General features: G+C 40.4%; 1 protein-coding gene across 3 annotated transcripts in view; it reads right to left on the minus strand.

The window, feature by feature from the left end:
* Positions 1-25492, minus strand: part of fhod3b (formin homology 2 domain containing 3b) — a 519315-nt gene that overhangs the window by 120370 nt on the left and 373453 nt on the right. The gene's annotated exons all lie outside the window — the stretch shown is intronic.

Here is a 25492-nt window from a genome sequence, read left to right on the forward strand (position 1 = left end):
TCCAAGAGAGAAAAATCAGATTTGAAACCCTGAAATTGTGATCAAATTGCAATTTTGCCGTTTACCTTGCTTGCATTTGCAGTTTACAGTTCGTGATGTTTTCAGTTCAGTTACTAGTCTATAGATTTGCTAAGTATGCCCGCAGAAAAATAATCTTAGGGTTGGTTGTATGTGGTGACATAAATGCAGTCTGATAATTTTTACTTTCAACTTCGTTAATTTCATCTGGGTATGTTTGATCAAACCATCAACTTTGTCACGATAAGGCAAGCTTTTACATTCACAGGTTTTAATACTTCCTAAAAGATCTGATTGTGTGTGATAACTGCCAATTATTTGTAATAAAAATGGTTATTATATCATGAGATTATTTACTTTTGTTATGCTGGTAGAAACATAATAATTTAAAATTTCTTGCTGATCTCTGTAATAAATATAACTTTGCTACTTTATCTAGGGATCATTGAAAGATTCAAACAACAGATTATGGAAAAATATATCCTAGCTTTAAAAATCTTTTCACTTGAACTCTCCTTCAGAGCATGTTTCTCCTGGGTTATTCCAGCTAAAAGCACTTCCCTACCCCATCCAAGTATTGTATATCTGAGTGGTGTCTTTTTAACCTGCGCCCACCCCAATGGCCAAATAGCAAAGACCATACATGAAAATGTAATGCAGTGACTCTAATATACCATGACTCAAGCCACAGGAACTTTCTACCAACTAATCTTCTATTTCTTCCTCTGAGTCTTCCATTTATTCCTACATTGGAGGATCTGTCATATATCTGTGCCAGGGTTCGTTTTGTTTCTGATCACGTCCACGATAACCTGAAGTGGGAAGGAGAACAGCCAGAGGTCATGGTACATATCAGTACCAACGACATAGGCAGGAAAAGGGAGAAGGTCCTGAAAGCAGACTACAGGGAGTTAGGAAGGAAGTTGAGAAGCAGGACCACAAAGGTAGTCATCTTGGGATTATTGTCTGTGTCACTTGACATTGAGTATAGGAATAGAGTGAGGTGGAGGATAAATGCGTGGCTGAGGGATTGGAGCAGGGGGCAAGGATTCAGATTTCTGGATCATCGGGACCTCTTTTGGTGCAGGAGTGACCTGTACAAAAAGGACGGGGTTCACTTGAATCCTAGGGGGACCAATATCCTGGCTGGGAGGTTTATGAAGGCTATTGGCGAGAGTTTAAACTAGGATTGCTGGGGTTGTGAACCTAACTGATGAGACAAAGGAAGAGGTGGTTGGTTCACAAATAGAGAAAGCTTGGAGACAGTTCGAGAGGGAGGATAGGCAGGTGACAGAGAAGGAACGCGCTTAGACCGATAGTTTGAGACGTGTCTATTTTGATTCAAGGAGTTCTATGACAAAAGCTAATGAGCTTAGAGTGTAGATCAGTACTTGGTGCTATGGAGTTATGGACATTACAGAGACTTGGATGGCTCAGGGGAGAAATGTTTACTTCGAGTGCCAAACTGTAGATGTTTCAGAAAGGACAGGGAGGGAGGCAAAAGAGGTGGGGGCGTGGCACCATTGATCAAAGATAGCGTCGCGGCCGCAGAAAATGAGGAAAACATGGAGGGATTGTCTACTGAGTCTCTGTGGGTGGAAGTTAGGAACAGGAAGGGGTCAATAACACTACTGGGTGTTTTTTTCAATAGACCACCCAATAGTAACAGGGACATCGAGGAGCAGACAGGGAGACAGATTCTGGACAAGTGTAATAATAACAGGGTTGTCGTGGTGGGAGATTCTAATTTCCCAAATATCAATTGGCATGTCCCTAGAGTGAGGGGTTTAGATGAGGTAGAGTTTGTTAGGTGTGTTCATGAAAAATTCCTGACACAATATGTAGATAAGCCTACAAGAGGAGAGGCTGTACTTGATCTGGTATTGGGAAATGAATCTGGTCAGGTGTCAGATCTTTCACCTAAATCTAATTTTTTTAGATACTTACAAATTAGAAATTTCTTACATAAAATTCTTCCATCTTTTCCTAATTCAACTCCATCGGATTTTTCAGATTTGATTTTTACTTTTAATCCTTGTCAGAAGGGATTAGTAGCTTTTATTTATAACATGATTATGAAGATACAGCCAGAAATATCGGATATAATTAGACAAGAATGGGAAAAAGAACTTCGATGTAATATATCAACAGATAAATGGGAAAAATTTTTACAAATGGTTAATTCCTCCTCTATTTGTGCTAAACATGCTTTAATACAATTTAAAATTGTACATAGAGCTTATATGTCTAAAGATAAACTTGCCCGATTTTATTCGCATATCAATCCTCAATGTGACAGATGTCACTTAGAAGTGGCTTCATTGACTCACATGTTTTGGACATGTCCCACTTTACATAACTATTGGAAGGACATTTTTGATGTCATTTCCTCAGTATGGAATATCGATTTACAACCCCATTTTATTACTGCAATTTTCGGTATACCAAATGAAGATGGCAATCAGCTTTCCCCTTCAATCAGACGAATGATTGCTTTTGTAACATTAATTGCCAGAAGGTCTATATTACAAAACTGGAAAGAAGTAAATCCTCCTACTACATTTCAGTGGTTCTCCCAAACTATTTCTTATCTGAGTTTGGAAAAAATCAGAAGCACTATCTTTGATTCTTCAATTAAATTTGAAGAAACCTGGGGACCATTTATTCGACACTTTCATATGAATTAATTTGGCTTATTTCAGATCCTTTTCTCTACTTATACTTGTTCAGGTATGGAGTTCTGGAGTTTTTCTTGACACCTTTATATATTTATAAAGTGCTATTATTGCCCATGTTAGTTTTAGTTTAGTATTTTTGTTCATTATATATTTTTTCTCATATATAATTTCAATTTTTTTTTCTTTTTTCGACGATTATTTTTGTTTTTCATATATATTTATATAGACTTGATTGATTTATGTACCTTTTGTTGATGGATGTTTTAATAGGATATTATTATCCTATTACTAATGTAATCTCAAGTCTATTGAATCTGTAATCTATTCATTATTTTGTGTTGTTTTTTTTATATATGAAATTTAATAAAAAGATTGAAAAAGAAAGAAAGAAGATCTTTCACATTCTGGAGATAGTGATCACAATTCTATCTCCTTTACCATAGCATTGGAGAGGGATAGGAACAGACAAGGTAGGAAAGTGTTTAATTGGAGCAAGGGGAAATATCAGGCTATCAGGCAGGAATTTGGAAGCATAAATTGGGAACAGATGTTCTCATGGAAACTTATGGAAGATATGTGGCAAAAGTTCAAGGGATATTTGTGTGGAGTTCTGCATAGGTGTGTTCCAGTTGAGACAGGGAAAGGATGGTAGGGTACAAGAATCATGGTGTACAAAGGCTGCTAAAAATCTAGCCAAGAAGCAAAGAAGAGCTTACAAAAGGTTCAAAAAACTAGGTAATGATGGAGATCTAGAAGATTATAAAGCTAGCAGGAAGGAGCTTAAGAAAGATAATGGAAGAGCCATAAGGGGCCATGAGAAGGCCTTGGCAAGCAGAATTAAAGAAAACCCCAAGGCATTCTACAAGTATGTCAAGAGCAAGAGGAAAAGACATGAGAGAATAGGACCAATCAAGTGTGACAGTGGAAAAGTGTGTATAGAACCGGAGGATATAGCAGAGGTACGTAATGATTACATTGCCTCCGTATTCACTAGGGAAAAGGATCTTGGCAATTATAGGGATAACTTACAACAGACTGAAAAGCTTGAGCATGTAGGTATTAAGAAAGAGGATGTGTTGAAGGTTTTGGAAAGCGTCAAGTTGGATAAGTCACCAGGACCGGACAAGATGTACCCTAGGCTATTGTAGGAGGTGAGGGAGGAGATTGCTGAGCCTTTGGCAATGGTCTTTGCATCTTCAGAAGATCCTGAGAGGCAGGATTTATGAACATTTGGAGATGTATAATATGTTTACCATGGCTTTATGAAAGGCAGGTCATGCCTTACGAACCTGATTGAATTTTTTGAGGATTGTTGAAGGTAGAATAGTGGATGTAGTATATATGGATTTCAGCAAGGCATTTGACAAGGTACCCCGTGCAAGGCTCATTGAGAAAGTACGGAGGCATGGGATCCAAGGGGACATTGCTTTGTGATCCAGAACTGGCTTGCTCACAGAATGCAAAGAGTAGTTGTTTCTGCATGGAGGTCAGTCACCAGTGGTGTGCCTTAGGGATGGATCTGTTTGTGATTTTTATAAAAGACCTGGATGAGGAAGTGGAGGGATGGGTTAGTAAATTTGCTGATGACACCAAGGTTGGGGGTGTTGTGGATAGTGTGAAGGGCTGTCAGAGGTTACAGCAGGACATTGATAGGATGCAAAACTGGGCTGAGAAGTGGCAGATGGAGTTCAACACAAATAAATGTGAGGTGGCTCATTTTGGTAGGTGAAATATGATGGCAGAATATAGTATTAAAGGTAACATTCTTGGCAGTGTGGAGGATCAGAGGGATCTTGGGATCCAAGTCCATAGAACACTCAAAGCTGCTGCATAGGTTGACTCTGTGGTTAAGATAGCATATGGTGCATCAAACTTCATCTATCATGGGATTGAATTTAGGAGCCAAGAGGTAATGTTGCAGCTATATAGGACCCTGGTCAGATCCAACTTGGAGTACTGTGCTCAGTTCTACAGGAAGGATGGGGAAGCCATAGAAAGGGTGCAGAGGAGATTTATAAGGATCTTGCCTGGGTTGGGGAACATGCCTTATGTGAATAAGTTGAGTGAATTCAGCCTTTTTTTCTTGGAGTGACGGAGCATGAAAAGTGACCTAATAGAGGTAATACAAGATGATGAGAGGCATTGATCGTGTGGATAGTCAGAAGCTTTTTCCCAGGGCTGAAATGACTAGCATGAGAGGGCACAGTTTTAAGGTTCTTCGAAGTAGGTACAGAGGAGATGTCAGGGGTAAGTTTTTTTTTAATGCAGAGAGTGGTGAGTGCATGGAATGGGCTGTGATGGTGGAGGTGGATATGATAGGGTCTTTTAAGAGACTCCTGGACAGGTAAACGTAGCTCAGAAAAATAGAGGGCTGTGGGTAACCCTAGGTAATATCTAAGGTAAAAACATGTTCACCACAGCTTTGTGGGCTGAAGGGCCTGTATTGTGTTGTGGGTTGTCTATGTTTCTCTAAAATTTGAAGTGAAGGAGACGATCGAATAGATATTGGTTTGGAAAACTAAGTAACTGCCTTTTAAACAAGATGTGAGAAAAGCAGCAAGATGATACTTGGTTAAGGCAGATGTGTCTATTGACTCATGATCTAGTTTGGTTACCTTTGAAAACATACCAGGTTTATGCACTGATGTGGAAGACTAGCAATAATGATAATTAACAGGTGAAAATTTAGAGCTCATAATTTTTAAATTATCTTAATAAGCCATAGAATCAAGAAGGACTTATTCAATAAGTTTTAAACAAACTCACCCAAGAAAAACTCAAATGCTTCTTCAACCCGACAACATGAATATTGATTTCTCTAACTTCCAGTAATTTTTTTACCCCCTCCCTTCTCTTTTTGCCATTCCCAATTCTGGCTTCCCTCTCACCACTTCTCCTCTCCTCACCTGCCCATCACTTCCATTTGTTACTCCTCCTGCTTCCCTTTCTCCCATGGTCCACACTCCTCTCCTATCAGATTCTTCTTCTTCCCTTTACACCGTCTAGCCATCAACTCCCAGCGTCTCACTTCAACCCCCTCCACCACCCACCTACCTTCCACCTCACTTGGCCTTCACCCATCAGCTTGTACTCCTTCCCCTTCTCCCTCCCTCCCCCCACCTTCTTCCCCTTTACTTTCAAGTCCTGATGAAGGATCTTGGTCAGAAACATCAACTGATTATTCCTCTCTATAGATGTCCCCTGACCTGATGAGTGTGTGTGTATTGCACTGGATGGTCAACATCTACAGAATTATCAAATGTTTGTCATATTATTCAAAGTTATGTCATGAACTTGCATATTTCTAACCATTCATATTTTCTTGTTTGCAACTAGCCAGTGGGTATGAGGAATACTTGACTTTGATAGTATTTAAGTCCAATTATATGCTTGCTAATGGAACCTGATGAATCCACTGTTTTTGGTGACTAGCAAAGATCACAATATACAGGGGTATTTCTTAATTATTAAAATGACACAACAGAGAAAAGAAAAGGAGCTAATCAAAATGTGCTGGTCTGGCTGAGTCCAAAGCTTTATCATCATAGGCCTCTAGTGTTTATGAATTTACATACGTGGGATGCTATTTGTAAAATAAAAACTGTGTGTGTGTGTGTGTGTGTGTGTGTGTGTGTGTGTGTGTGTGTGTGTGTGTGTGTGTGTGTGAGTGAGAGAGAGAGAGAGAGAGAGAGAGAGAGTGTGTGTGAGTTGGGGAGGGTGTGGGTGTAAGATTGCTGGTGGTCTACAGTGCCTTGCAGCTTGGTAGTAGCCTGGACCTGTTGATATTTCACCGATTTAAAAAAAAATCCAGTTCAAAATATAACCGGCTATGTAGGTTTCTATCATTACACTGAAAACAGATTCAGGTTAAAGAACTGAGTGCTAAAATAAACTGCACAAATGTTTGTTGGGCTTGCTCGGATGAGAGGACAACTTGCACAGGTGCAAATGCTGAACTACCACCAGTGCACATGCCATGATGTACTGGGGTTACTTGAGGAAATATGAAGGCACATGTGAGATGTTTTTGAATTTTCTAGACTCAAATATCTAGTTATACTCATACTTTTGCATAGCCCTTCATAAAAAATGTTGCAGCTGCAAAAAGATTTTTATTACATGACTTACTTCTATATATGTACTGGGCTGCACCTAAAATGCTGGCAAATTGAAAAGCAGATGGATATTCAACTTAACATAAACACAAGAGTTCCTGCAGATGCTGGAAATCCTGAGTAACACACACAAAGTTCAAGTTCAGTTTATTGTAGTTCAACTGTAGACACGTATACTGCCAAACAAAACAACGTTCCTCTGGCAAACACGAGGAAATCTGCAGATGCTGGAAATTCAAACAACAACACACACAAAATGCTAGTGGAACACAGCAGGCCAAGCAGCATTCTGTGTGTGTTAACGTTCCTCTGGACCAAAGAGCACAACACAGTACAAATAACTCGCTCACATAACACAAAGTAATATTACTAGTAAATCAATAAATAATAACATGCAATTACGACACAGGTTAAAACAGTAAAAAGCAACTGGCATGATGAGGCCTGAGTGGTGACAGGAAGTTCAGCAATCTTACGGGCTGGAAGAAGTAGTTGCTTCCCAACCTAACAGTCTTCATCCTAAAGCGTGAGAGCAGGACACAGATAGGAATGGAATTCAACCCAGAGAAGTGTGAAGTGGTTCATTTTGGTAGGTCAAATTTGAAGGCAGAATATAGTATTAAAGGTAAGACTCCTGGAATGTGGAGAATCAGAGAGATCTTGGGGCCTGTGTCCATAGGACACTCAAAGCTGCTGCGCAGGTTGACAGTGTTATTAAGGCATACTGCGTATTGGCATTCTTCAACAATGGGATTGAGATCAAGAGCTGCAAGGTGATGTTATGACTATACAAGAGTATGGTCAGATCCCACTTGGAGTACTGTGTTCTGTTCTGGTCACCTCAGTACAAGGATGTCAACAGTATAGAAAGAGTGCAGAGGAGATTTAAAAGGATGTTGCCTGAATTGGAGAGTGTGCCTTCTGAGAATAGGTTGAGTGAACTAGGCGTTTTCCCCTTGGAGCGACGGAAGATGAGAAGTGACCTGATGTAGGTGTATAAGATGATGAGAAGCATTGATCCTATGGATAGTCAGAGGCTTTTCCCCAAGGCTGAAATGGCTAACATGAGAGGGCATAGTTTTTCCACACAGAGAGTGGTGGGTTAATGGAATACCCTGCCGGTGAGGGTGGTGGAGGTGGATACAATAGGGTCTATTAAGAGATGCTTAGATCGGTACACAGAGTAACGTAATTCGAGGCAGTTTCTAGAGACGGTTACATGGTCAACACAACATTGTGGGCTGAAGAGCCAATAATGTGCTATAGATTTCTACGTTCGATAAAGTTATGGTGCATCCTGCTTGATGGTCTGAGGTCAAAGAGATTGGAAGAGAAAATGCTGGAGGAACTCAGCAAGTCAGGCACCCACCTATGGAAATGAATAAATAGCCAACATTTCAGGCCGAGACCCTTTATCAGGAGTGGAGAGGAAGGGGGAAAGATCCCAGACTAAGAAGGTGAGCAAAGGTGGAGGAGGACAAACTAGAAAGTGATGGGTGAACTTAGTTGGGTGGGAGAGGAGGGAAGTAAAAGTTGGGAGGTGATAAGTGAAAAAGGCATAGTGCTGGAGAAGGAGGAATTTGACAGGAGGAGAAGAGCGAGTCATGGGAGAAAGGGTGGAGGACTGACACCAAGGGGAGGTGGTAGACAGATGGGAAGAGGTAAGAGGCCAGTGTAGGGAAATGTAGAAGAGAGATATTCTCCCTCCCCCATCCCTCTTCTTCGTTCTCCTCCACCACCTAGCTGGCTTCACCTATCACTTTCTAAGCTTGCCCTCCTTTGCCTCCCCCCACCTTCTTATACTGGCATCCTCCCTCTTCTTTCCAGCCCTGATGAAGGGTCTTGGCCTGAAATGTCGACTGCTTATTCATTTCCACAGATGCTGCCTGAGTTTTTTTTTGGGGGGGAGAGGGGGTGTGTGTGTGTGGGGGGGGGGGCATGCTGCTCTGGACAGTCAACTTGGTTCCATTATTAGGTCTGTGTGCAACCTTCTCCCACTGCTGTTCGCTTTTGGCACCAAACAGCGTTATTGAAAAAGCCCCTGTGAGGAACTTGCTATAGTCATACCATCAAAAGATATATTTTATGTTATTTTTCATCCAAGTGAAGGATTTGATGCCCTGAGGTTTACTATACAATTATGAATGATTGACCGTAATCATATAATTGAACAAATTTAATTATTATTTTCCCGATTCAAGGTTTGTCAAAGAAGAAACCTGTTGTGACAAGAATTGTGAAGCAGTAACTATGCACACATATAAGGCTTCTATGGCAACTTATGAACTAATACAACATGTTCCATTTTCTCTGATAAGTTCATCCATCCTTCTCTTTCAATCATTCTGGTATTCTTTCAACAGTAATCAGCAAATTCCAAAACATAAATGGTAGGACATTGATGAATGCAGTAGAACAGAGTGATCTAGGAATAATGGTGCATAGTTCCCTGAAGGTGGAATCTCATGTGGATAGGGTGGTGAAGAAAGCTTTTGGTATGTTGGCCTTTATAAATCAGAGCATTGAGTATTGGAGTTGGGATGTAATGTTAAAATTGTACAAGGCATTGTTAATGCCAAATTTGGAGTATTGTATACAGTTCTGGTCACCAAATTATAAGAAAGATGTCAACAAAATAGAGAGAGTACAGAGGAGATTTACTAGAATATTACCTGGGTTTCGGCACCTAAGTTACAGAGAAAGGTTGAATAAGTTAGGTCTTTATTCTTTGGAGCATAGAAGGTTGAGGGGGGACTTAATACAGGTATTTAAAATTATGACAGGGTTAGATAGAGTTGACATGGATAGGCTTTTTCCATTGAGAGTAGGGGAGATTCAAACAAGAGGACATGAGTTGAAAGTTAAGGGGCAAAAGTTTAGGGGTAACAAGAGGGGGAACGTCTTTACTCAGAGAGTGGTAGCTGCGTGGAACGAGCTTCCAGCAGAAGTGGTAGAGGCAGGTTCGATATTGTCATTTAAAGTATATTGGATAGGAATATGGACAGGAAAGGAAAAGAGGTGTTATGGGCTGAGTGCAGGTTGGTGGGACTAGGTGAGATTAAGCGTTAGGCACGGACTAGAAGGGCCGAGATGGCCTGTTTCCATGCTGTACTTGTTATATATGTTAAATCAAGCAAAAGAATGTATGAAGGCTTAAAGAAAGGGCATTAAGCAAGCTACTTAGCCAATGGATCAATGCAGGCCAGCTTTAGTTCATCATCCTGAAAGTCTGAATTGCTGGGAAACACTAGATTTCCAGAAGTGGAATTGCAGAGCTTGGGCAGACATTGAATAATGGTAAACATTTTCTTTTATAAATTTATTTTAACTGTTGTCTGCTCCTGGACAGACTAAGATTTCTTAAAATTTTCAGCCAAGGAATTCTAGGCTAAATTTAAACAAGTCCACAGGATAGATTTCTGCAGAGGACATTGGGCAATATATTATTTTAGTATGAAGCACAATAATACAGCTAGTAGAGTTACTGCCTCTCAGATCTCCACTGACCTGGGTTCAATCCTCACCATGGGTCCTGTCCTACACATTCTCCCTGTGCTTCCTTTGGGTAGTCGTGCCTCCTTTTGTGTCCCACAGGGATGTGGGTTGGCAGTTTAATTGATATTGTGGTGTGCGTGCACAGATTGTGAGTGTGTGTTTGGGGTGGAGTTTAGAATCTAGAGACAGTTGATGGCAATGTGGGGATTAGAATTAATGCAAATTATGCTTGATGGGTTTGCTTCCTTGATACATGACTCTGCTTCTAGATGGTCGAGTTCCAATGCACTATAAGAACAAAAGGATCTGATTGTACACGTGTACAGATCTTTGAATGTAGAAGAACATGATGAGGCAGTCATTGATGAAGCATGTGGTAAGTTACATAAAACACACGGCAAATATTAGTTTTGCAGCAAATGGTGTATAATGTCCAAGTCTCGATACCAAATTTTGAGAAAGATAGAAGATCCAAAAAAAGTTGCAAAAGAGAATTGCTGGAACGAATGCACAGGACTGTGAGACTTCAGCTTGTACATCAGGCAGGGGGAATTGGAATTCTCCTTGGAGTATAGGTTGACCAGACAGGGTAAATAGAGGGAAGATGTTTTTCTTTAGAAGATGAAAACTAAAAACAAAGAGGTTACTGGAGATCTGAAACAGAAACATAATATGCTGAAAGTACTTAGCACATCAGGTACCTTTTGGGAAATGAGAACAGAGTTAAAATTTCAGGTTGAAGTGCCTTTGTCAGAACTGGGAAAACAGCTTAAAATGAACTTGTTTTCTTTCTTTTCCAGTTCTAAGAAATGGTCTTTTGACCTGAAATACTAATTGTTTCTTTTTCTATCAATGCTGCTTGACCTCTTCCTGATTGCTTCCAGCATTTTTGGGTTTTATTTCCACTAGCAAATATTTTGAGGGCCCAGGGCAGAGTTTAAAATTTGGGGCAAAATACCAAAAAAAATGATGTGCAGATTAAAAAATACCTAGTAACTAGAATCTGGAAGGTGTTGTCTGTGGAAAGGAAATCATTTAGCGCCATCAAAAGAGGACTGGATAGGAGATGATGTACCTCTGACTGGTAGAGGTGTATGATGGTTAGGCCCTCAAGTCTTCTGTCACGAAAAGATCAATTATCCCCAAACACCTGAAGGTATGGTTCTCACTGAGACCTGTCCCAACAGTATAGGCTCCCAACAGACTAGGACAAACAAGCAGCAAATGCTGTACTTTTTAAGATGACTTTAGCTCCGAGATGCATTTCAAGAAAAGTTCATTTTCAATTCCCATGAGTGACACTGACCTCCTCCACGTCATAATTACTGGTAAGGAAGCTGTGGCATAGTTTGAAATGTATTTTCATTTTTAGATTTCTGTTCATTATTTCCCATTTTCCTATTTGTTTAGTTACTTGAATTAATCATAGAAAAATACAGAAGTAATCAGTCACATCACTAAATTTAATTGACCAGTATCTGTGCATCCACACATTATAAAGCCCCAGTATGCCAACCATAATAATTTTCTCTCATAAAATGATACAAGGCACAATAAAACTTAACTGACTCTGAACTGCAAAAAGATAATTAAAAGCTCTGTCAATGGAATTGATTTTGAAAAAAGCACTTCAGGAAGACTGGTCCTCTTCTCTCTATTGTTTTATGCTAGAAGCATAGAACTGAGAACATTAGCAAGCTCAAACATTGGTCATGTAGCAGAACAAGAGTCTTGACTTAGAGGATTGCACTTGCTGCTGTTTTGTTTTACAGGACTAGAAAGGATTATGTAGATGGGAAATCATGGATGGATTTGAAGGATAGGATGAGTGTTTTATAACAAAGTATTTGACTAGGCAAGTATGAAGACATTTGATATTAGGCAAGCAGTTTCACAGCTGCATGCATTAGAGTGGTTGGTGTACGGCAGAGAGGCAAAATGGTGTTGTCAATGTGCATGTAGAAATGGGTGCCGTGCTGAGACATGACTTTGCCAAATGGCAACACTTGGATGAGAAATAAGAAAATGTCAAGGACAGAACCTTGGGGTTCCCACGGGTTAATGAAAAATTATTTCCAGTGAGACCCTAAAAATAGATGAGCAGGGAAGAAATGAATCAGGTGAATGCAGTACCACCTCACAGGATATAAGTAGATGGAGAATGATATGGCAAAATTCATCAAGGAATGGTTGAAAAGACTGAGAAGAAGGCATAAGTGGGAGGAGTGGGTACTGTTATAACATTTAACAGGAGTTTGGATAAATACATGTATTAGAAAGATCTGGAGGGTTAATATCAGGGTGCATGTAGATGGCACTAGGCAGAACTATGGGTAATTGTCTCAGACATTACTCTGCAAACAGAGGACTCTGTTGGAAATTGGTAATGTAAGATAACACAGGCCTGTTTCCTTTGTTTGGTGGTGAGATGGGTGACATGGGAGCTGCGTGGCCTTGGATGTAGTGAAGACCAGGACTCAAGCTGCGAGCTTGCCAGAGGCAGTGCAGTGTGGCGTCTGTGCTTGGTTGGGGGCTAGCTTCTCCCATTGGTGCTGGCCATTGATGTTTGTTCGGTGGAATGACAAGCTGGATTGCATTCATCTCCATACTGCTGGGAGACTGTACCATCAATTTGAGGGACATGTCACTCAGGGTCTTGGACTAAATGCTTTTGTTTGAGTTACTATGTTACCTTTGGCTCACTATTCTGAATGTGCTGTGTATGTTTTCAACTTTGGCCCCAGAGGAATGCTGTTACGTCTGGCTGTATTTATATATGGTTGAATGATAATTAAACTTGATTTGATTTGATTGAAGACCAGTTCAGCATGAACTAGTTGGATCAAAGGGCCTGCTTCAGTTTCATGGCACTCTATGACTCTAAGAAGCAGATAAATTTAGCATCAATCATACAGAGTACCATGAGAGAATCAGATTAAAGCTACTTTGGTATTATGACGGGTGGAATCCCTAATACAGGTGTTCTGGATGTGATGAATATGAGTTTGGGATGTAACAAAACATTCAGAGAAATTTGGTACAAAAGGAAGGTTGCAGGATGAGGCAATACTTGTAAGTTCAAATGGGGGGAGGGTTTTCTGAGCAGATGAAAGGAGGGTTGAAGGCCAGGTGGGCCAAGCATCTCAGGAGAAAGCATGGTGCAAGGACGTGGGTGGTGGATTCATGGAAAATGTGAGAAACAGTTACCATTATATTCATTGTGCCACTAACAATAAAGCAATATATTTATAACACAGCAACATTTGTTGCTGTGGGAGAAAAATCGAAAATGAAGGATTAAGTCCTGCAGCATGAAGAATGCCATGGCTTAAAACAATGGAATGGAGAGAATTAATTCAAGACAAAAATCCAGAGATAACATATTTTCAAAGGTCGAAATACCACAAGAGGAAAGTATTGGATAGAAATAAGGAGCCATTGCATCTGAACTCTGAAAAGACTGAGAGTCTATAGACATAACTAAGAATAGAGGGAGACAGGGGCAAAGACAATGCTTAATGCTCAATAACTTTGCAGGAAAGCTTAAAATAGCAATATTAGTTATGACAGAAAAGGAAACGGGAAAGGGGGAGGGACAGCAGATTGGGGAGAGCAAGGAAAGTACAGCAAAAGGGAGGGAAAGCAAAACAAATGGAAAAAGCAGCGAATGTACAGGCAAGAGAGGGGAGGTGGTAGGCAAGGCATAGGAAGCTGCCTAGGAAGGTGAAGGAAATGAGAGGGAATTGGGTGAGGGAGAGAAGAGCAGTGGGTGAAGGAAAAAGAGGGAAATATGAAGGAGGAGAAGGAACAGTGAAGAGAAAGAAAGTGGGCATAATGTAAGAAAGATGTTTATTCTCCCCCCCTGTTGAAATATGTCACTGATCCTGTCCAAAGCATATTAAAAAAGATCAAGATGGATGAGAAATACCAATTCCACTCTTATTAGCTCATCCAACTAGCATAGCAATCAACCCATTTCATGGTATTCACACATTACTGTTTTAGTCCTTTATGCTGTTAAATCTTCCAACATTTACTCTTTCCAGTTTAAACTGATGTACACTTGCCCTGCTGTTGAGGACTAAGTGACAGCTGGGGTATCAAAAGCATGAAAGCATAGGTTTAAGGTGAAAGGTAGCAGTATTAAAGGGGATCTGAGAAGTAATTTTTTTGGACAGTAAGTAATTGATTTCTCTAGCGCATGGCCGGAGAAGGTGGTAGAATCAAATATAATTTCTATTTAGTTAGACATTTGTATAATAAGGAATAGAAGAATAGGGATCTAACACAGGCAAGTGTATTTAGATGGGCTAAAGGTCAGCATGGCCAGAAGTTCCAATTGCGTGTACAATTCTTTGACCCTAAGTAATAGTTTTTTTACACTTCCTGCTCAAACCTGCACACTGTTTTGTTATCACTTTTCCCGGACCTGGCATATCTTTAGCTCTGGAGATCAGCCTTGAGATTCTTCACAGCACTACTACCAAGAATTGAATGTCTCCTTTGTGTCTGACAACATGCAATTTTGTAATCAAATGGGCATCTAATCAGAAGATACAAGTATTAAAACAGCAACCTCAGACTTGTACTCTCCTGTTTTGGTTATATGCTTCAACATTCCATTTGCATTGCTGACTGCTGCTCTGTGCTGTTTGCCAAACTTACTAATAACTTACTTAGTTCAATATGCAAGCTTAACATTAGTATCTTCTTCTGCTAATCCCTTCATTAGAGCACAAATCTTTCACCGAGCTTTGAAAAAGTTATTCCGATATAATACTTTATGGCTCTCCCATGGGATTTTATGCAAAAAAAATCTTAATGTACATTAACCATGTTTACTTTAAGACACGACAGTTGATATATTTTGCAGTTTTATTTAAATTGTTTTTGAAAGCTTCTTGGCTGCCCCCATAGAATTTAATCATACACAGGTTCTATCCTGCTTCTTCCTTAGGCTGACTTGCTTGATGAATTGATTTTTAAACAAGGGGTAGAAATTTGTCCATGATCACATGTGTTAAATGCTGCCCTGTCTGCTACATGTTAAACATGGCATTCAGAACACCGCAGATTGGAGGTGGCATCATTTCTTTCGTTTATGCCACTGAGGTCAACTTTCTGCTCTGATGTTAGAACATAGAACAGCACAGCCAAGGAACAGGCCCTTTGCCCACAATGTCTGTGCCAATTGTGATGACAATTTAAAATGCACATCTGCCTGCATGTGGTCTATATCTGTTCATTCCTTGCTAAGTTTTTTTTTGTCTAACTGCCTCTTAAACATTCAGTGGAATATATCATTGGAGATGTTAATGGAAGTAAAGACCTAAAATGAGGTTAGTTTGATAATGTGTGGCTGAAGGGCATAGATTTAGTGTTATATAAAGAACTTTTGTGAAGTTGAGAATGCTTTAACTTTGTCAAAGACCTGCAATTCAATAAGCTGTCCCAGGGCAAAAAAATTGCATGACCTACTCTATCCTGAAAGTCATATTGGTAATCGTGGAGTAAACTAACAAATTTAAAAGATGGTAATTTTATAAAGTTTCCATAAGTAAGCAACAATCCCATTGTTATTGAGTAGCCAAATATAATCCTCTTGGATACGGGTTGAACCAAGCTAAAAATTGGATAGCTTTTACAAAGCAGACTGGAATGATGGCATGCAAAATTTTTTAAGGTCATTGGTCTGTTGCAATCAGAGATTCTTAAGATGACAAATATTTGTAATATGGACAACATTAAAACAGAATGTGAAGGACTTCCATCTGTCAACAAATTTAGAAAAGACAGGAAGGGCAAAGAAATGCTGACTCTCTCACTTGGGGAGCTGGAAAGCAGAAGCAATAGGAAGGTTCAGAAATGGACTCCCAGAAATTTAGAGTCATAGCTGAAGCAAAATAAAATTCAGCAAAGCAGATGCAGAAAGACATTTTCAATTATGCTATGTTTAGCAGCTGTAATGACAGATTTACCATGTTTACATTCAGAGGCAGAACTCTAGAATTTTGTAATTCAGTTAGAGCATTGTGTCTATGCTAGTTCTTCGCTATGTAATCAAAAACATTAAGTTACCAGGCAGCTTCCGGATATATTTGACTGTTGTAGTTTCCAGGTGTGATATTCTACAGATGATCATCTTAAAACCTGCACCTAAGTTTGGAATTAAACATTAGCGATGGTAACTTCCAAAATGAATGGGAATGTACCTGTGACCTATGACCTAAGAGTGCTCCCACACTGACCTTCCCTGCTTGTCTCTCATGATCAGCCCATGGTGCCATTTGAACAAAACCACTGAGTGAATTTTGTCACAAACAAGAGAAAATCTACAGATGCTGGAAATCCAAGCAACACACGCACACAAAATGCTGGAGGAACTCTGCAGGCCAGACAGCATCTAGGAAAAGAGTACAGTTGATTATTTGGGCCGAAACCCTTCGGCAGGACTGGAGAAAAGAGTCGATGAGTAAATTTGAAAGGTGCGGGAGTGAACAGATAAACACAGGTGATAGGTGTAACCTGGAGGGGGAGGGATGAAGTAAAGAACTGGGAAGTTGGTTGGTAAAAAAGACAGAAGGCCATGGAAGAGAGAGAAGGGGGAGGAGTATCTTAGGAAGGCGATGGGCAGACAAGGAGATAATTTGAGGGAGGGAAAAGGGGATGGGAAATAGTGAAGGAGTTGAGGATGTGGGGCATTACCAGAAGTTTATCGCTTTGAATTTTGTCACATTGTCAGAATACCTAAATTTGAAAGCATTGCTGCCAATGCATTGGGACCAATCCATATTTATCCAATGTATGTATTACGTTATTGGTGGAGGTATGTAGTTGAAGTAAAAAGGCACATCTGCCACTGTCAACTGCATAATCACTGCTAAATCAGATTTTGAAAAGTAAACCAAACATTATGATGAGGTTCGAACAAGCTCTTTTGTTTCAATAAGATTCTAACAAATCTATTGATAATGGCTCTTTTTCAAATGTTTATAAACTCTACATTTTGGTTTCTGGAAAGAGAAGAGAACAATTCTTTAAATGATGCCTTTGAATCAAAGTAAATTTGACAGCATTATTTATAGTAGCACTTTAGACCAACACAATGGAGCATCTGGCAGAGCACTGTCTTGTGGCACCAGAGGCTTGGGCTCATTCTAACCTTGGATGCTGTCGGTTTGATATTTGCACATGTAGGCTTCCATCAGCTGCTCTAGTTTCCTCTTAAATACCAAAGGTATATGAGTTAGTAGGTTAATTGGCCACCACAATTTGCCCCGACTGTGACCATTGTGTCACTGGATGGTAGAATCCAGGACCGGCTAAAAAGAATATGAGAAGGTGTTTTAAAAAGGGTTAGAGTAAATGGACTAACCCTAAAGGGACTGGAGGTTGGAGGCCCAATGCTGCAAGTCTGAGAGTTTGGAACAAAGGCAGCTTGAATTTCTGAGTGGACTGGTGAGAGGGTGGGAAGTGGGCTTGCTTTACTGTTATTTTTTTGGTGCCTGTGTTGTTCTGCTGAACACTGTGGGTATGAGGTGTTGGCACCAGGACATGTGGGAAAAGTGTATCGTCAGATGGGTTGGTTGTTAATGCCAACGATGTATTTCACTGTATGCTTCAAAACTCAAAGTAAATTTATTATCAAAGTGCGCATACGTCATCATATACCACCCTGAGATTCACTTGCTTGCTGGTATTCAAAGTACATGTAATAAATAAATCTAAATCTGTATCTGAAATGGGACATTCAATGGTCAAAGTTGACTCGGTGGGCCGAATGGCCTGTTTCCAAAGTGTAGAACAGGAAACATTATACAAAAATCGACATAGATGGTCATGTATGACTGGGCAGTCTGACATCCTTAATCCCAAAAATAAAGATGCTGATTAAAGATAAAGATAGCAACTTATTTCTCAGTAGTACATGCATTACAGAAAGGAAACTGAGCCAAGAAAAATGAATAATGGAAATTTCTGTATTGAAATAAAGTGACCTCACTAATTGAAAAGTGGAGTCATGTGATCTGATTAATAAGAGTCTCTGCATCAGAACCAAAGGGCCTGAAGAGTGAAAATCTCTGAATTGAATAAAAGGCCCTGTATAATGAGATGATCTGGAATGGAGGTGGAGCTGATGCAGTTGAAATTGATCCTTTTAACGATTTCATATATCTGAAAGCCTTTGAATTAAATGTGGTTCACAAAATAAGCCTTTAATTCATATTCAGAGTAATCTAGGAGGAGAGGCTGGGGAATCAAAAAGGCGGTAGGAGTGGGGAGGGGAGGGACAGACAATTTTGAAAAAAAGTATTTAAAGTTTATGCAAGGTTTCATTTACATTTTAAGTGGAACAATCTAAGGCTGTTATCAATTCAGATTTAAGCAAATAAATGTTTTTTTAACTGAGAAGTCCACACAAGTCAACAATAGAGACAGTTATTCCTAGCAATGCAGATCAGAAAATGTGAAGGAACAGATTAGGAAAACTCTTTGAAGTAACTGTGAAGGACTTTGCAGTTAAGTTTCTATTCTATTTTCCATTCTCTGAAGTATTTTCTATCATATTCCCTGCATAACCAAAGGAGTGAATTTTACAGAGGACAAAGAAGAACAATAGAGTCAGCAGTCTGAACTTGTCTCTGGAACACATGGTGATCAAAATGGAAAATCTAAATCTTACTTTGACCAGTTCTGTGCCAGAAACCTACGCAAACCAAACTGTAGTTAATTTATCCATTAGGCCACAGAAGTGTACTTGGAAGTGCTGGAAAATTGAACTCCTATAATATTTGAGCAGAGAAATTTAAGTTAAAAATAATTCATGTGCACCTCCATCAAACATCCTGCTTCTTATTTTAAAACATATTTATTTCAACCAGAAATGGATTGAGATATTATTTGTCCTAATGCATACACAAATAGGATTCCCTGTAGTTTCCAAACTCCACTGCAAAGTCAACATGCCTTCATTCATTTCTCAGTTCCCAATTCCTTTTGTCTTGCAATTTAAACTTTAGGGATATTAAGACTTCTAAAATATTACACAACACACACAAAATGCTGGTAGAATGCAGCAGGCCAGGCAGCATCTACAGGAAGAAGTATAGTCGACATTTTGGGTCGAGACCCTTCGTCAGGACTAATGGAAAAAAGCAATAGTAAGAGATTTGAAAGTGGGAGGGGGAGGAGGAGACCCGAAATGATAGGAGAAGACAGGAGGAGGAGGGATGAGGCTTCTAAGAGCTGGGAAGTTGATTGGCAAAAGCGATACAAGGCTGGAGAAGGGGGAGTATCATAGGACGGAAGACCTTGAAAGAAAGAAAGGGGGAGGGAAGCACCAGAGGAAGATGGAGAACAGGCATGCAGTTATTGTGCGAGGGAAAGAGAGAGGAAAAAAATATATAAAATATAAATAAATAGGGATGGGGTACGAAGGGGAGGAGGGGCGTTAACGGAAGTTAGAGAAATCAATATTCATGTCATCAGGTTGGCGGCTACCCAGACTGAATATGAGGTTCCTCCAACCTGAGTGTGGCTTCATCTCGACAGTAGAGGAGGCCATGGATTGACATATCGGGATGGTAATGGTACGGGGAATTAAAGTCTGTGGCCACTGGGAGATCCTGCTTCCTCTGGCGGACAGAGCGTAGTTGTTCAGCAAAACGGTCTCCTAGTCTGCATCGGGTCTCACCAATATATAGAAGGCCACACCGGGAGCACCGGACACAGTATATCACACCAGCAGACTCACAGGAGTTCAGCAAAAGGGTCTCCCAGTCTGTACCTCAGAACGAGGCTTTTTATTCCAGGACAAAGGAGATGTCTTCCTTTTTTAAAGGAACGGGCTTCCCTTCCTCCACCATCAACCCTGCCCTCAAACGCACCTCTCCCATTTCACGCACATCTGCTCTCACCCCATCCTCCTGCCACCTCACTAGGGATAGTGTTCCTCTTGTCATCACCTACCACCCCACCAGCCTCCGTGTCCAACATATAATTCTCCATAACTTCTGCCAGCTCCAACGGAATCCCACCACCAAGTACATCTTTCCCTTCCACCCACTTCCTCCTTTCCACAGGGATCACTCCCTAAGTGACTCCCTTGTCCATTCGTCCCCCCCCCCTGACATCCCTTCCACCGATCTCCCTCCTGGCACTTATCCTGGTAAGCGTAACAAGTGCTACATCTGCCCTTACACTTCCTCCCTCACCACCATTCAGGGCCCCAGACAGTCCTTCCAGGTGAGGCGACACTCACCTGTGAGTCGGCTGGTGTGGTATACTGTGCCCGGTGCTTTCGGTGTGGCCTTCTATATATTGGTGAGACCTGACGCAGACTAGGAGACCATTTCGCTGAACACCTATGCTCTGTCCACCAGAGGAAGCAGGATCTCCCAGTGGCCACACATTTTAATTCCACGTTCCCATTACCATTCCGACATGTCAATCCATGGCCTCTACTATCGAGATGAAGCCACACTCAGGTTGGAGGAACAACACATTATATTCCATCTGGGTAGCCTCCAACCTGATGGCATGAAAACTGATTTCTCTAACTTCTGTTAATGCCCCTCCTCCCCTTCTTACCCCATCCTTATTTATTTACTCCCCCTCCCTCCCTCTCTCTCCCCCCCTCCCTCTCACAATAACTCTGTGCCTGTTCTCTATCTTCCTCTGGTGCTCCCCTCCCCCTTTCTTTCTTCCAAGGCCTTCCGTCCCATGATACTCCCCCTTCTCCAGCCTTGTATCGCTTTTGCCAATCAACTTCCCAGCTCTTAGAAGCCTCATCCCTCCCCCTCCTGTCTTTTCCTATCATTTTGGGTCTCCTCCTCCCCCTCCCACTTTCAAATCTCTTACTATCTCTTTTTTCCATTAGTCCTGATGAAGGGTCTTAGCCCAAAACATCGACAGTGCTTCTCATTATAGATGCTGCCTGGCCTGCTATGTTCCACCAGCATTTTGTGGGTATTGCTTGAATTTCCGGCATCTGCAGATTTCCTCGTGTTTGCGTAAAATATTACACATCGGATTGAGAAGCACTTGGACATCTTTCGTTGTCATGCAGTATATACCAATATACATAGAATTCACAAGCATTTAGCAGCAAAGTATCTTAAAATTTAATATCAGACCTGATCTAGTACAGATTTAATGCAGTGCTGAGATCCTCTAATGGAAGTGTGAGGAAATTTCTTTAAGCTCCTGCTCCACTGTTGGGTTCAATACTGAATTCATCAGATGAAAAATGGGACTGGAATACAACCACTGGATATGGGATTCTTACATTGACTCAGGAGTCTCCAGCTTACTGCATTTTGTATTAGTAAATGCCAGTAGTTCTGTGTGGGGTGTTGCAAAGTGTAGACCAAAGTATACATAGAACCATGAAGAATAATTCTACCATAGTTTTAGGAGAATAACATTCTGTGTTAATTGATTAATAATATAGAAAGAAAAATGGCCAGTTGAAGCCTGATCTATGCCAGGTAAACCACTGCTCCTTCCTACGCTCCCACTCTCTCCAAGTCTATATGCTGAGATGGCAGGAAATGTTACACAGCCCAGCAAGATGAAAAGCTGTCATCTTAAAATACAGTTGTGCCAGTTGCTCGTTAGCTTACAGTTACTCCAAAGAAAATGCAAAGTCATGGAGAATATTTTTTAATGATGATTTCTGTACTAGATTAGGTCTGGTTCTACATTTTAAAATATTTTTCATTGCTGCTAAATGCTTGTGAAGTCACACAATAGCGAGATAAACTTCAAAGTCTTTATAACTTACTAAGGCATAAAAGCTGGAAGCAGGACTTTATTGTCAGGGAATTTCAGTGAGTGAGGGTCTGGGAATGTGAGTGGAGATGACCATTCTTATGCAAAAAAAGTTTGGGCTCTTGTGTTATTAGTTCTATAGCCCTAACCATTCCTCCCAATATGATCAGAAATTTCTACTAGATTCCTTTGATAATTCATGATTTACATGTCAAAATTTTGTTTGGGCTGCTTTAATTTCTGTCATTAAGGATTTTTAAAATATTATTTACCCTTGGGCATTGTCAGAGAGACTGGCACTTCTTGGCCATGCCTTTGAATAAGTAGCTTGCTCAGAGAGTACTCCAAAAAAAATTTAACACACTGATACGTCTGTAGTCACAATTAGGTCAGCTTGGTTTTCTCCCCGATGACATTAGTGAACGAGATGGGATCTTATGACAATCCAGTAGCTTTTTCTGGTCTGGTAACTTAACTACTGTGATATCTTCATATGCTTAACAGTTATATGTAAACAGGGATGAAAGCACATCTTTCTCTTTATAATGGCCATTTCCCCTCACATTTCATGGATATTGTTTTAAAGTTCAGTAATAATTAAGCCCCAAGAATACAAGGAAAACTCAGACAATGAACTCTAATTATGCATATTATATAGAGTTTCCAAATAATTTGGGAAGTTGCTATATATATGTGTGTGTGTGAATCAAATATAATTGCTGCCCTTTGGGTAATATTATACCATCTTTTTTTAGTGTATTCTTAATTTTAGCTGTATCAGATGTTAAAATTGATTCACTTGAAATTCTATCAGCTTTTCTTAAGTTGAATAATTGAATGTAAACAGAGGAGATTCTGCAGATGCAGGAAATCCAGAGTAACACACACAAAAATACTGGAGGAACTCAACATGTCAGGCAGCATTTATGAAAATGGATAAACAGTCAAGAGTTTTCAAACTTCATCAGGATTGGAAAGGAAGGGGGAAGACGCCAGAATAAAATGTTGAGGGGAGAGGAAGGAGATCAAACTAGAAGGTGTCAGGTGAAGCCAGGAGGGAAAGGGCTGGATAATAAGAAATCTGATAGGAGAGGAGTGAGGACCATAGGAGAAAGAGAAAGAGGAAGGGGAAGGGCACCAGGGGGAAATGATAGGCAGGTGAAGAAAAGTGTTAACAGGCCAGACTGGGGAAAAGAAGAGGGGGGTGGGGGAAGAAGGAAAAAGAAAAAAAGTACAGGAAGGATTATTTGACGTTAATGCCATCAGGTTGGAGGCTACCTAAATGGAATACGAGGTGTTGCTCCTCCACCCTGAGAGTGGCCTCATCTTGGCAGAAGAGGACTAACATTTCAGAACAGGTTTTGGGGATAGGAATTAAAATGATTGGCCACCGGGAAATTCTGCTTTTAGCAGATGGAGTGGAAGTGCTTGACAAAATAACTGCCTAATTTCCGTCTAATTTCACCAATGGAGAGGAGGCCACATCCAGAGCACTGGATGTATTAGGTGACCACAACTGACTCACAGGTGAAATGTGTCTCATCTGGAAGGACTGTTTGGGGCCCTGAATGAAGGTGGGGAAGGAGGTGAATGTGCACGTTTCTCTTGCTTGCAGGGATATGTGCCAGGAGAGAGATTAGTGGGAAGTGGGGATGAGTGGAAAGCAAAAAGTGGGTGGAAGTAAAGATGTGTTTGATAGTATGATTCTGTTGAGATGGCAGAAGTTCCAGAAAATATGTTGAATGTGGAGGCTCATGGGGTGCTAGGTGAGGACAAGATAAGCTCTTTCCCCGTTAACCGATGGGAAGATAGGTCAAGTGTGGTTGTCTGGGAAATGGAAGAGATGTAGGTGAGGGCAGTGTCAATGGTGGAGGATGGGAAACCCATTCTTTGAAGGAGGATATCTCTGATGTCTTGGGGAAAAAAAGGCTCATCCTGGAAACAGGTGTGGTGGTGATGAAGAAACTTAGAAAAGGAAATAGCATTTTGACAAGAGACAGGGTGGTAAAATGTATAGTCAAGATAACTGTGGGAATCGCTGGACCTATCAAAGATTTCAGTAGACAGTTTATCTCCAAAAGCGAAGACAGAGAGATCGAGAAAGGGGAGCAAGGTGTCAGGAATGGACCAAGTGAATTTAAGGATGGGGTGGAAGTCAGGGGCAAAGTTGATGAAATTCACTAGTTCAACATGGGTGCATGAAGCAGGGCCAATGCAATCATCAATGTAGTGCAGAAAATGTTGGGGAGCATTATCAGGAAAGGCTTGGAACATGGATTGTTCCATGTAGCCAATAAAAAGGCAGGCATAACTACAACCCATGTGGGTGTATTATGGCTTCCCCTCGAGTTTGGATAAAATGGGAGGAGCCGGAAGAGAGATCGTTGATGTCAAGAGCCATTTCTGGCAGATGGAGCAGGGTGGTGGTGGAGAGAAACTGTTTGGATCTTTTGTTGAGAAAAAGAATCGAGAGTTTTAAGGCCTTCTTGATAGGGGATAGAAGTCTATATGGACTAGACATCCATGGTCATACTGAGGTTGTCTGGGCTAAAGAATCGATAGTTGTTGGGAAAATTGATGAAATTAAAGCCTGACTCTGTCCTTCATTGACCAATGATTGGCATCAAACATCAGAATTGAGTTTTGGTGCTTTAATTAAAAACTAACCTATTAATTCTGAGTTCAGTTATACAGCACTATTTCAGTAAATAGTACAATATATTTTGTTAACATATTATTGATTTTATCTTGATTATGTCTTATACTGTTCAATTAATATCAAATACTTATTCTCCTTAAATAATGAAAAAAGCTCAACATATTAGTTAAGTTTCAGATACATTAAAAATCCTCTTCATGAAGCAAGTGCTAATGAAGAATTGCCTGCTAGATTCATGAAAACACAACAATGGTACATCTTTAACTCACTGAAGTTCAAATACTGACCTACAAGTCTACCCATGTTATTGCAGCTCGGTGACTTCACAAATCACGTTCTCCATTCATGTGCTTCTGACTAAGAATGTACAGTTGAGAATACTTGGGGAAAATGTCTCACTGATCCTTTCTCAGCAGCATCATATATGGTTCTACAATTTTAGTTCCAGCTGATCCTCTAACCCTGTCTCCAAATCATCATCCAATATTGGGCTGACAGCAGAAAGGAAATGAGAAGCGTTGGATTCCAATGGCTGGCTAAAAGGAAATGAAACCTAAATTTACAATCACTACTATAGCCTGGATAATAGGAAAGACAGAAAAGTCAAGATACCCAATTTTCGCGTTTTAATACAAGCTCAGCTCTGACAGTGCCGAGCATTTAAAACAATCTATCTCACACACTCCAGTAGACATCATGATTGCAGGCCACTGGAAAATGTTAGTGCTCTTTTCCATCCACAATTGCTGCTGAGA

The sequence above is a fragment of the Hypanus sabinus genome, chromosome 20 (assembly GCF_030144855.1).
Source record: "Hypanus sabinus isolate sHypSab1 chromosome 20, sHypSab1.hap1, whole genome shotgun sequence".
NCBI classification, from domain to species: domain Eukaryota; kingdom Metazoa; phylum Chordata; class Chondrichthyes; order Myliobatiformes; family Dasyatidae; genus Hypanus; species Hypanus sabinus.